General features: G+C 44.8%; 1 protein-coding gene across 2 annotated transcripts in view; it reads right to left on the bottom strand.

The window, feature by feature from the left end:
- The window catches only part of GPAT4 (glycerol-3-phosphate acyltransferase 4), a 43,417-nt gene extending 30,279 nt beyond the window's left edge, over positions 1-13,138 (bottom strand). Inside the window, exons 1-2 of one of the 2 annotated variants that reach the window (XM_033232106.1) lie at positions 12,987-13,076; positions 6,323-6,454 (exon numbers count right to left, since the gene is read on the bottom strand). The gene's annotated coding sequence lies outside the window, so the exon portion shown is untranslated. Of the gene's footprint in view, positions 1-6,322; positions 6,455-12,986 lie in introns of both variants that reach the window. The other variant, XM_033232104.1, reaches the window with a different exon arrangement.
- Positions 13,139-14,039: the final 901 nt, after the last annotated feature.

The following is a 14,039-nucleotide window of genomic DNA, read 5'->3' as shown; positions in this document are numbered from 1 at the left end:
TGACATTCACACATGTCTGAGGACAAAATGCTCTAGTCTACAAGGACATGCTAATCAGTGGCGCTGAGTCATGAACCCTAGTTCCTAGTTCTGATGGCCACTTCTTACATTTCCTTCCACTTTCACATTGTCACTGCTATTGCCAACATTGACTGAGTGCTTACAACATGCCAAGCACTGCGCTAAGGAGCATTTCACATACACCACCCACACATAATCCTCACGATGGCTGTACAGTGGAGTCATTGTCATTCTGATCTATAGGTGAGGACGCTGAGGCTGGGAAGATTAAGGGAGTCAAGTCACCCAGGGTTGCAGAGAGCTGGAAGCAGGACAAGAGCATCCGTCTCCAGGCCCCTGCTCTGTAACTCCTACTCCTTCCTATCTCCCAAACTACGTGCTTTAAAATGAAGTACCACTGGTTGGGTGCGGTGGCTCACGCCTGTAAGCCCACTTTGGGAGGCTGAGGCAGGCGGATCACCTGAGGTTGGGAGTTCGAGACCTGCCTGGCCAACATGGCGAAACTCCATCGCTACTAAAATACAAACATTAGCTGAGCATCATGGAGCATGCCTGTAATCTCAACTACTCAGGAGGCAGGAGAATTGCTTGGACCAGAGAGGCAGAGGATGCAGCGAGCCGAAATCGCCGCCACTGCACTCCAGCCTGGAAGACAGAACAGAACTCTGTCTCAAAAAAAAAAAAAAAAAAAAAAAAAGAAGTAGTACTTCCTTCAAGCCAGACTGCTCTACAGAACTTCTTGTGATGAGACAAAACCATCAGGATCTGGACTCCAGTATTAGAATTTGGTGGTGTTCTCAGAATCCAAGATACACACATGCTCTTGTATTTTCATAAACACTCATACACACCAGTTTTCTAACTGTGTTCTAGAGGCAGTCCAGGCACCTGAGTTACCAAAGTCCTCAGGCCTGTCCAAGGCAACATCTCCTTTCCTCCTTCATTGCTGTCTCCCCACTCCCCGTGGACAGGACTGCCATGGGAAAGAGGCGGCAAGGGCCTCTGTCCTACTGGTCAGGGTTACCCTGAGTTCCACTGACCCAAGGTGACCGACACCAGGGTCACTTTGACCCTCATGCCAGAGTATAGATCACTCCTCTAAGGATCACAACTGAAAATTCCCAAGGTTATTCTGGGTTCATGTCCCCAAACCAGTAAACACGTGTAGCAATAAACCAATTTCTTCACCTAGTTCAGGGGTTGGCCAATTACAGCCCACATCTGGCTACAGTTTTTTTCACAAAGGCTCATGAGTTTTTACATTCTTAGACTCTTTTAAACAGATGCAAAAAACAAAGAAGATTTGTCAAAGACCATGGCCTACAGACCCTAAAATACTCACTATCTGCGCCTTATAGGAAGAGTTTGCACTCATGACCTTGCTGGTCTTTCCTCCGCTCAGAGGCCCCCTGCTGGCTCTCCCAGTCCCATCCCATCCCACCCTATCCCCCCCACCACACCCTACCCCGAGTTCCTTTTGCTGAATGCCAGCCTCCAGGACAGAGAACACCAAACTGGCCTAACAAGTTATTAGGCCAACACTAAACAATACTCACACAAATTCTTAGAAGTAGAGGAAAGAGCAAGCCAACTGAGTTTATCGAATCGGTAGTGTTTGGAAACTGAAAACTCATTAAAGCCAGAGAGAACTGGTGGCTGAAGGTCCCCTTAATACAGACTTTGATGTGTGGAAATATCAAAACTGTTCACATCAGAACTAAATCCAACCACAATTTCTCGATAACCGTTCATTTACAAGAGGCTATCACTTGGCCTCAAGTAAATATAAGCATGACGCCTTAAGAATGTGAGCTGGGGCAGCCATTCATTCACAGGAATATTCACTTATTCTCTCAACATTCACAGCTGGGTTCCAACCAAACTCACCCAGAATCATCAGGGCCAACGTTCCCCAACAGGCCAAACATTCCAGAGAATCAGCTAGTTCTGAGCCTTTTAGGAAGGAAGCTGCCTCCATTCCAGGAAGGCAACAGAGCCCATCACTAAGCTAACCTAACTCTTCAACCCATGGAATGGCAAATTTGGGCCTTTAGGCCCCCTAAGGGCCTCAGTTCTTGGAGTGACTAGTTCATTCATTCAACAAATACTCACTGGGCACACAGTGTGTGCCAGACAGTACACCATGTGTCAGCTGTTGTTCAGTGGTGAAAAGATATGCCCATCCAGAAACAAGCACACAAAAAGTCGTAATTTCAAACTATGATGACTGTAGACAAGGAAAATAGACTCCTGGAAAAGAAAAGAAAAGAAAACAAAGGAAAAGAAGAGAAAAGAGAGAAGAAAGAAAAGGAAAGGGAAAAGGAAAAGAAAAGAAAAGAAAACAAAGGAAAAGAAGAGAAAAGAGAGAAGAAAGAAAAGGAAAGGGAAAAGGAAAAGAAAAGAAAAGAAAAAAGAGAACAAAACAGAACAGAACTTAATTTAAATCAAGGCATCTACACCAATTCCGTCCCAATCACAAGGTATTGGACTGGGACTATTATCACTCCTAACTGCAGAGTCAAATACTTTTCAGTTGGCTCTCTGTGACACATCCCAACTCAGGGACCACAACTGCTAGAATATGTGCAGACAGAAGCCCTGTGCCAGCTCAAAAGGTAAAAGAAAGGCCACTTTATTAATACACGCTGAGATCACACAAGAATGCACATATTTTTAGAGCACACCAAGCACAATGCCGGTGACATGTTAGATCTCAATGAATGGTATATATTATCATTTCATTAGAATCAGAAGAAACTCAGTCGTCAGTGCTAGGTACTAAACTTCAAGAAGGCTTAGAGAGGAAGGCATTATAATGTATGACACAAAATACACAGGCCAAACAACACAACTTGCCTAGCAAGCAGTAAGTGTTCAATAAAAAGGTTAGCCGTAAAACAGAGAAATTTGAACTGAAAGTACAGTGAGATGGCAAAGAAATTCTGATAAACCACTGTACTGGTGAGAATGAAAAAACATCCTCAAATACTGCTGGTTGGACTGTAAAATGGGTTTAACCTCTGCAAAGAACAATTTAGCGACTGCCATCAAAAATTTAAAAGTACATAACCTTAGATTCAGCAATTCCACTTCTAGAAATCTATCCTAAGGATAAATCAGACCAGTGGTTCCCAACCAAGGATGATTTTTTTTACCCCCTTGGGGAGCATCTGGCAACATGTGCAGGGATTTCTGGCTGCCATGATTTGGGATGGGAGTGCTACTACTGGCATTTAGTGCAGTGCACAGGGATCTAGTGCACTGCACATCTTACAAAGCACAGGACAGCTCCCACGCAATGAGGAACTGTCCAGCCCCAAACGTCAGTAGTGCAGAAGTGTATAAATCCTGTATTTTAAAGCATGAGCAAAGTGATAATATGTGCTGGGTTACTGACTGCAGCATAGTCTGTAATATCAAAACAAACATCAATGTCTCCCAATAGAGGATATAATGGAATACTATTCATCTGAGCCCCTGTCACTAGGAAGGAGAAGGGGAATTTGAAGGTATTTCCCAAGAAGTAATGACATTACACTAATGAGGTTTTCAACTACCACTTTTGCCTAAAGGTGTTTATATGCTTCTAAAATGGCTGGAGCATGCTTTCTCATTCAGGAAGTGCACACGGCCTGACAGGGAGGCAAACACTGCCACAGTCAGTGTCTGCAGAGAACACTGGGGGCAAACGAGACTCTCCAGAAAACAGGAACATAAATGCTTGAGGCTTCAAGATGGCACTCTGTGTAAACGCATGAGTAAAAACTGAGACTCTCACAGTAATTCTGAATCAGGACAGCTGATATCCAAGCACAGATGGCAGGAGCATGAGCCACGTGGGCCCTCAGAGACCCAGCCAGAGCCATCCCCTGGCCACTAAAGGCTGCACTGGTTCTCTACCCAGGATGCTCATTTGCATCACTGGGCCTCAGCCCAGATGAAATATATTAGAATATCTGCAGGTACAATCTGGATTTGTTCTTAAGACACTTGGGCGATTCTAATGAGCGATTCTAATGTGTAGTCAGTTGAGACTACCGGGTTAAGGGTTCTTACCAGTTAACTGAGATAGGACAACTGAAACTGAGAAGACAACCATCTCTGAGCACAAATTACCCATACGTAAAAGGCATCTAGTTCTCTAAAAAAAGGAGGGGGATCACATTCATAAGAGAGGTGGTGAGGATCTAGAATGACAACCCATGACATGAAACCCAGTGGAAACCCTTCAGTACTGGAGAGCACTCAGAAGGTCAGACCGGACTGGCTGTCACCTAGAAAAAGGGGATTTGCTTGGGACACCTGATGCAAGGGAATTGATTTTATGATTGGCAGGTATGGGATGCAAATTCTAGCTCAATACTAAGAATCCAACCCTCATGCTTTGCTGGTTGGAATGTAAGCTAGTGCAGCTCGGAGAATGGTTAAACAAAGTTAACATGTACCTCGCAATTCCACTCCTAGGTATATACCCAAGAGAAAGACAAATTGTCTACACCAAAAAAACTTCACATGAATGCTTACAATGGCATTAATCAGAACAGCCAAAAGACGGAAACAACCAAAATGTCCATCAGCTGATGACTGGATAAACAAAATGTGGTGCATCCATACAATGGAATCTTTGGCCATAAAAATGAAGAAATGATACATGCTATAACATGGATGAATCTTCAAAACATCATATTAAGTAAATAAAACTCATCGAAAAGACCACATATTGATTCCACTTATACAAACACGCAAATCTACATAAAAAGAAAGTAGATTACTGGTTACTTTAGAGCTGGCGAGAGCGGGCAGATACGAGAGCGACAGCTAAAAGGTCTCTTTCTGAGGTGATGAAAACATTCTAAAACTATGTTGATGACTGTACACACTTGTGAACATAACAAACCCCAATGAACTGGATACTTTCATTGGGTGAACTGTAAGTCAATAAAGCTATTTTTAAAAGAATCTAAGATTGAGTTGTTCAAAAAGAATAGACTGTATAGGGAGACCTTCACCTACATCCGCATTCTGCCAAGTGGCAGATACGTTATGGTGGTTACACTGGATGTCTTTTAAAATTCCTTCCTGAAACAAGTTTTTTGTCCTTACGTCTTTATTTAAAATTGCAGAATGTGAGGGAAGCAGTAAAGCATGATGGCCATACATACAGGGAATCAGACAAGCTACATTCAAAACCAGGCTCCCAGGCCGGGCGCGGTGGCTCAAGCCTGTAATCCCAGCACTTTGGGAGGCTGAGACAGGCGGATCACAAGGTCAGGAGATCGAGACTATCCTGGCTAACACGGTGAAACCCCGTCTCTACTAAAAAATACAAAAAAAAACTAGCCAGGCGAGGTGATGGGCGCCTGTAGTCCCAGCTACTCGGGAGGCTGAGGCAGGAGAATGGCATAAACCCGGGAGGCGGAGCTTGCAGTGAGCTGAGATCCGGCCACTGCACTCCAGCCTGGGCAACAGAGCGAGACTCCGTCTCCAAAAAAAAAAAAAAAAAACACCAGCCTCCCTTACCTTCTGACTGTCTGACCTCAAAAAAGTCACATTCCATGCTTCAGATTTCTTATCTGTAAAATGGGAATAATACATATCCTGTGGTATTGTTGTGAAGACTAAATGTGATGCCTATCAAGCTATCAGTGTAGTGCTTGGCACAAAATCATCTATACATAGAAGCTTCTACTACTAATCATCACCATAAAGCTGGAGGCAATAATAATAAAATGAAAAAACCACAACTTTATTAATCTTTCAGATTTCTAGTCCAACCTTTTCATTTTATGGCTCAAATAACTGAGCCTTGAAAGGGTTCGAAGACAGGGACAAGTTACAAAACTGGCTGGTAACAGAGGCAGGACTAACGCCCATCTGATACCCAGTCGAGTGCGCTTCCTACTCCCCAGCTGACTCCTCACTTGCTTTAGGGTGGGTTACAATTCAGAGAAAAGCATCCATTTTTCCTAGTTTACTTACTGTCAGAACATAGCCCATCAAATACCCCAAATGTGATGTAAGCAAACATGCACAGACAGGCACGAAGAAATGTATGCTAGGCTGAATTTAATGTCGAGTGTACCAGGACTAGTAGAGTGTTAAGAAATTTGCTTGAATAGGATTCTGCTGCTTAGTGGGGAAAGTGCATGTTTCCAAAGAGGGTAGCTCTCAGAGCGACTTGGTTGACGTGAACCTGAAGTGCTGAAAACCCAGAACACACACAGTTGGCATCAATCCTGGATAAAATAAATCACTCAAGACAAAGCCAGGATCCAACCGGCCAAAGGATGATTCAACTCACAGGGAAAATAGAACATGGTCAGGTTCAGGGCCTTGGTCTTATCTAAGATCATTATGCCCTCCAGAACTTTCTTGAGTTAGAACCGGCACTGGTACCAAGTTCACCCCAATGTAACGGAACCATCTACTGAAGCTGGCAAAACAAAAAATAGAAAACAAGACAAAAAGACAGAGTATATTTTAATGAGGACAATTTGATTTGCTGGAGCTTTAAGACCCAAGACAATTCATTATTCAACCTGAACACTGCTCTGATGGCTCCATTTCAATACCAGTTCTTGACATCTGAGTACTGTATACCTAATTAGAAGCAACTTCCTGGCCTTTTTCTTGTTTAAAAAATCTTTTTATCCAGTTTATTTCACTCAGCATAATTATACTGAGAACCATCCACGTTGCTGCATGTGTCAACAGTTTCTTCCTCTTGATTGCTGAGCTGTATTGCAGCATATGGATATACCACAGTTTCTTCATCCATTCCCCTACTGATGGACACTAAGATTGTTCCAGTTTGGGGCTATTACAAATAAAGATGCTATCTACAAGTCTTTGTATGGACATATACTTCATTTCTCTTGGGTAAATACCTAGGAGTGGAATGACAAATTCCAAAATGAGTTGTACCATTTTGTATTCCCACTAGCAGCGTAGGAACTCCCACTTGTTCCACATCTTCACCAATACTTGATATGGTCAGTCTTTTAAATTTAGACATATCACTGGCCAGGCACAGTGGCTCGCACCTGTAATCCCAGTACTCTGGGAGGCCGAGGCAGGCAGATCACTTGAGGCCAGTTCAACACCAGCCTGGCCAACAAGGAGAGACCCCATTTCTACTAAAAAAACAAAAATTAGGCAGGCATGGTGGCTTATTCCTGTAATCCCAGCTATTTGGGAGGCTTACGTGGGAGGATCACCTGAGCCCAGGAGGCTGAGGCTGCAGTGAGCCCTGATAGTGCCACTGCACTCCAGCCTGAGCAACAGAGCAACACGCTTGTCTTAAATGAAAGCTTTTCATCACAAATGCACAAATTTGTGACATCAGATTTTTTTGTTCATCTCTCTGCAAATTCAAAATACTTCTAATTGTGCAAAGAAAAAAATCACTAAAACAGGAAAGAAAAAAACAATGACGACAACCACAAACTCTAACCTCAGACCTGAACATTACTAAGCAAAATAAAACGTTCCTTCATGTTCCACTGACAGTGATTCTCTGCAGTCCAACAGAGCAGCCACTAACCATGTGTGACCTTGGAGCACTTGAAATGTGCTGTGAATGTAAAATACACACTGGAGTTCCATGACTTTGTATGAAAAAATGCATGTAAAATATCCCATTAATAGTTTTTATATTGATTATGGATTAAAGTAATATTTTGGATAAACTAAGTTAAATAAAATATATTGTTAAAATTATTTTCACCTGTTTTTTACTTTATGATTTTTTAAAAAAATTTAAATTGACTTTCATTTGTAGGAGCTAAAAATGAGATCACGGAGGTAGACAGTAGAATATAATAGATACCAGACACTGGGAAGGGTGGATGTTGAGAGCTTGGTTAATGGATAGAAAAAAAAAACTTAGCTGGAACAAATGAGTTCCAGTATTCAAGAGCAAAGTAGGATGACTATAGTTAACAATTTCTTGTACATATATATATATATATATATACACACATTTTTTTTTTTTGAGACAGTCTCATTCTGTAGCCCATGCGGGAGTGCAGTGGCGCAATCTCTGCTCACTGTATCCTCTGCCTCCTGGGTTCAAGCAATTCTCACGCCTCAGCCTCCCTCGTACCTGGGATTACAGGCACAGGCCATCACACCCAGCTAGTTTTGTGTTTTTAGTAGAGAAGGGGTTTCATCATGTTGGCCAGGATGATTTCAAACTCCTGACCTCAAGTGATCCATCCACTTCGGCCCCTCAAAGTGCTGGGGTTACAGGTATGAGCCACCACGTTGGGCCAATTTCTTGTGTATTTTAATTTAAAATGTTAAGTAGAAGATTTGAAATGTTCCCAACACAAAGAAACAATGTATGTTTCAGGTGCTGGATATCCTAAATACTCTGATTTTATCATTACACATTCTATCCATGTGGGCAAATATTACTCTACACTATAAATATGTAAAATTACTGTTTCTCAATTTTTAAAAAATTGATACATACATTTACATATTTATAGGGCACAACGTGATGTTTTGAGATACACATACACACACACACACTCTCTCTCTCTCCTTGTGGAATGATTAAATCAACCTAATCTATTTCCTTGTGCTTTTTAAAAAAGCATTACTATAAAATTTTAAATTGTGTATATAGTACATATAATATTTCTATGGGACAGCACTTATCAAAAATTTTTAAAGGAGACTCTGAAAATAATATACCTTCAGCTGGGCGCAGTGGCTCACGCCTGTAATCTCAGCACTTTGGGAGGCCGAGGCAGGCAGATCGCGAGGTCAGGAGATCAAGACCATCCTGGCTAACATGGTGAAACCCCGTCTCTACTAAAAATACACAAAAAATTAGCTGGGTGTCATGGCGGGCGCCTGTAGTCCCAGCTACTTGTTAAGCTGGGGCAGGAGAATGGCGTGAACCCGGGAGGCGGAGCCTGCTGTGAGCTGAGATCCCACCACAGCACTCCAGCCTGGGTGACAGACCAAGACTGCCATCTCAAATAATAATAATAATAACATATCTTCAACTGGCAAAGAAAGAAAGACGTGTGTGTGTGTGTGTGTGTGTGTGTGTGTGTGTATATATATAATTTTCCACCCTATTTCTCCGAGGAGAAGAAAATGGTACAGCAGAGAGGGCTTAGATCTGGAACCAGGGCTACTCTTAGGTTCCAGGCACAATTCTTACTGTGTGGTCTATGTGTCCTTGAATAAATCATTCAGCTTCAGCCGCGTGCAGTGTCTCATGCCTGTAATCCCAACACTTTGGGAGGCTGAGGCAGGTGAATCACCTGAGGTCAGGAGTTTGAGACCACACTGGCCAACATGGTGAAACCCCATCTCTACTAAAAATACAAAAGTTAACTGGGTGTGGTGGCGCACGCCTGTAATCCCAGCTACTCGGGAGGCTGAGGTAGGAAAATCATCTGAGCTCAGGAGGTGGAGGGTTGCAGAGAGCCGAGATCTCGCCACCGCACTCCAGCCTGGGCAACAGAGGGAGACTCAGCCTCAAAAAAAATTAAAAAAAAAAAAAAAAAAAAAATCATTGAACTTCCCTTCATTTAAGTTTCCTGAACTTTTTTTTTTTTAATTCAGAAAAGTCAACAAAGGCCAGGTGTGGTAGCTCATGTCTGTAATCCCAACCCTTTGGGCAGCTGAGGCGGGAGGACTGTTTGGGCCAGGGAGGTTGAGGGTGCAGTGATCCTTGATGATGCCACTACACCCCAGCCTGGGCCACAGATCAAGACCATCTCCGTAAAATAAATAGATAAAAGTCAAGCGCAAATGTATTACACTCCTGTTTTACAAAGTATTTTTCCATTACAGCAGATCTTCAGCTTACAAATTAACTGGAGGTGGGATCCAAACATACTAAGATTATACAAGGCAAAATGAAGAGAGCCCTAGAGGAGCCTCTGTGTTTGTGTGGCATGCGCACATGTCTGCATGTGTTTTAAAGGTGAAAGAGTACACTGAAGGACTCAGGCTAAACTCTAAGCACTTAGAAGGCTCCTTCTAACTCTAAAATTCTATTCTCTTAAAAAGCCTTAATCATAGTGTACGCTACTACATGATTTAGTGATACACGGAACAGATGATATTCCATCAAGTTTTCCCGGTGAACACAATGACACAGTAGGAAGTAAATGACATGCCATAATGAGGTTCTACTTTACCTGAACAAAAAATTCTGCAGTACAGTTCAAGTTTAACCAGGGCCAAATAACCTCCAGATAGCTCAGAGAGTTTTGTTTTGTTTCTAATACAAGCTAACTTTTGGTGACAAGCACACACAAGAAAAGTGGGTTTTTCTTTAGCAGAAACCACTTAACAAGTTAGGCTAGCCTCCGAAGAGACTAGCCACAGCACTCCTCACATCAAACACAAAATAGACACAACAGTCTCCTCCTCCTCCTCCCTCCTCTAGCTTTAGGGGTAATGATTTACCATGACACTCAAATGCTGTTATTGCAGTGGTACTTCCATAAACTGGACACGCATGACAACTATTGTATTTAGGTCACAAACTCACAAAAGAAAAGTCCATTCTGAAAGTAAGTTGACAACTATGTCACCATATAAATAACCTAAACTTCCATGAAAACTCAAAGACCCCTAACATGAGGAATTGCTTGTTTCCAGCATTCCTTGGAGAGGTAGAATATCCCCATTTTAAGGGTAGGAAAATTGAGGAACAAGTACTGAATTCACCAGTCTTCGCTGAGATAAGGAAACGTAATATCAAGATTTTGCTAGGAAATGCATATTATGGTTTTGTAAGAAAGTCTAACCCACGGTCCAAGAAGCCCAGATTCTTATCTGTTAATGGCATGAAAGGCTTTCTGAGAGGATTCTATTGTTTTCTCAGAAAAAGAAGAGTAACACTCCCAAGTCATTCTGGTTTCCCTTAGTAACTCTTTCTTAAATAGCTGTGAATGTTTTCTACATAGTTTATAGCTTGTTCTTATTCTCAAACTGGTATAGCAGTTCTAAGGTCAGAATTTTATCATGTTCCCTAAAAACTACTATCAGAACTTCTCATCTGTCCCAATTCAAGTTTTAAGAAATAATTTAAGGCATTTTTTAAAATTCTGGAATTTGGTGGAAAAGCTCATGTTCGCCTATCCAAACCCTCCATGAACGTAAGCGTCTTCATCCACAGCCCTCCTACACATTTCTCTTTCCTGAAGGCAACCTAAAGGCAAGCAGTATGGGTCAGTGGAACCACAGCCTGGAAGCAGAGGCAGGATTTCCAGCCTCGGCCTCTTACGACCTGCGGCTCTGGACAAGTCACTGAACTTCTCTGGACTTCCAAGGGCTCAGAAAAAATGAAAACATTGGACAGGACATTCCAAATGTTCTCATCCAGATCTGAAATACTTTTTTCTTTTTTTGAGAGGAGTCTCATTCTGTCGCCCAGGCTGGAGTGCAGTGGCCCAATTTCGGCTCACTGCAACCTGTGCCTCCCAAGTTCAAGCGATTCTTCTGCCTCAGCCTCCCAAATAGCTGGGATTACAGGCACTCGCCACCACGCCCGGCTAATTTTTGTATTTTTAGTATAGGTGGGGTTTCACCATGTTGGACAGGCTGGTCTTGAACTCCTGACCTTAGGGTGATCCGCCCGCCTCAGCCTCCCAAAGTGCTGGGATTACCGGCATGAGCTACCGCGCCTGGCCATACTTTTTCTTTTAACCTGTTCGATCATGTTAAAATACCTTTTGCTGTGCTCTTTCTTTAACTCTATTGTGTGTTTCTTAAGACCTCATAAGAGTGGGCTGTGTTCCAAAACAAAAAGCACATTACGACTTCGTAGGGTGGTTTTCATTATGGAACTGAAGCTACGTTTGACAGACTCACCTTGCATCAAGTTCTCCCTGAGACAACGGGAAGGGAAATGGGTGGGGTGTGGATGGAACACGAATAGCCACAGTTAAGTGGCTGAGGAGGCCAGACCAAGTACAAAGTACATGCTGGTTCCCTAGTCCATCTATTTTCCTGTGTCTGAAATTCTCCAAAATACAAAGTTAAAATAAAATAAAATTAAATTTAAAAAGCACATCTCTTTCAAAGAGAGAGTAGTATACTCGATTGGCATTATTACAGGATTTTGTCTGCAGACTTTGGTATGGTATAACTGCTCTTCACACCATTTCCCTTGGATTGAGATAGAATCTACAAGACTCATATGAAACTAATCAGAACTCCTCAAAGTTCAGCCAAAATTAAGGAAAACGGACTAGAACCAAAATTCCTCAAATAACCTCAAGGTTATCAATGAGAAGATTCATGGTGATACTTGGCAGAGGATGGAACTTATTTCCATTGTGCTACACCGTATGTCTCCTATAAGCTATTTTCCGCACTTCTGAACAGTAAAACTTCAGCCTTCTGTGACATGGAAAGCGAGGAAATAAACAAGCCCCAGTAAGAGGATGCCTCGGAGGGCGCTGAAATAAAAAAGGAAAGGCAAGGGATTTCGGGAGTTAAGAAATCCTAAAGAAAGAAAAATGGGAGCATGCATTTGGAGAAAAAGAGGGGAAAGACAAGCATCTCAGGGCAACCAGAGAACACAGGAAGGGGAATGACAGGGGAAGGCGCTTCCTGGCGCTCCAACGCCCCGCAGCCCTCGCCACCCACATTCCCAGACTCCCGGGGCGGGAGAGCTGCGGACACCTGGGACTCGGGGGAGGCGCGGGGCTCCGAGGAAACGGGCTCGGAGGGCAGGGGAGCGGAGAGGCGGGCGGCCGGGACTCGGGGCGGGCGCGGACCGTTCCATCGGGGACGGGGGGCACCCGCTCCACCCGCCGGGGATCCCCGGGGCGCGGCGATGGCGCCTCCTGACGCCAGCGCGGCGTCGCCGGGGCGTCCCAGACTGCAGGCCCCGCGCGGCCGCCCGAGCCCGGCCCCCTCGTCCCGCTCTTGGCTCCCCGGAGGCCGGGGACTTTGAGGGAAGGGGCCAGCTCTCTCCTACTCACCGACCGCGAAGCTCAGCAGCTCCAAATCCCGCGGCGACCGCTCCCTCCCGCCCTTGCCAACGCCGCGGGCCCAGGCTGCGTCAGGACGTGCGCGCGCCCGCCTTTGTCTACGCCACCCAACGTGACCTTGCGCCCACCGCCCCGCACGCTCCCGCCGGGCGCGCGCGGGCCGGCAGGGCGGGGGCCTAGGGAGAGGCGGGTGCCGCGTGGCCGGGCCCGCCGGGTGGGCGCGCCCGGGACGCGCGGAGTCGCCCCCTGGCGGACTAGGGGCCCCTGCCCGGGGCGGGGCGGGAGCGGGAGAGGCCGGGCCCTGGCCGCCCCTCAGCTGGCGCGTCCCTGTCAGATAAGCCGAGCGCTTCCCTGCGTCAGGACCCGATACTGGCTCCCTACCCGGAGGTTCGCACGTGCGTTCCGGAGAGGGTGAAATCAACTCTGCACCGCGGAAAGAGGCTAGAGTCACGAAATCACATTGTCTTCTTGGGGCTGCTGTCCGTGTGCAGCGACATTCTGCCCGTAGAGGACTCAACTCAGGGCCTGGTACGCTCAAGATCTGTTAGCTGCCAGCACCATCACCACCATCACCACGACCACCGTCATCACCAGCAGCATCCCTCAATCTTGTCGGCCTTGCTTCTCAAGCAAGGTGCTCCAGGAGTGGGTGTGGGCCACCTTTGCCCTCCCTCGCAGATGCAACTTGCCAACTTCCACCTCTACTTGGACCTGCTGTCTGTATTCAAGTCTAGCTGGTGCCTGCTGGAGTTTCTTACCATATCTTCTGACTTCACACGCCTAACCCAAGCTTATTATCTCACCTAAAATTGGACCTCTTTAAAATATATATTACCTTTCTTTTTCCTGTTCTTTTTTTTTTTTTTTTTTTTTTTTTTTTTTTTTTTTTTTTGAGACGGAGTCTCGCTCTGTCGCCCAGGCTGGAGTGCAGTGGCCGGATCTCAGCTCACTACAAGCTCCGCCTCCCGGGTTCACGCCATTCTCCTGCCTCAGCCTCCCGAGTAGCTGGGACTACAGGCGCCCGCCACCTCGCCCGGCTAGTTT

Source organism: Trachypithecus francoisi, unplaced genomic scaffold (genome assembly GCF_009764315.1).
Source record: "Trachypithecus francoisi isolate TF-2019V2 unplaced genomic scaffold, Tfra_2.0 Contig01440, whole genome shotgun sequence".
In the NCBI taxonomy this organism is placed as follows: Eukaryota; Metazoa; Chordata; class Mammalia; order Primates; family Cercopithecidae; genus Trachypithecus; species Trachypithecus francoisi.
Note: the sequence above shows the minus strand (reverse complement) of the source record. Positions and strands in the feature narration are given on the sequence as shown.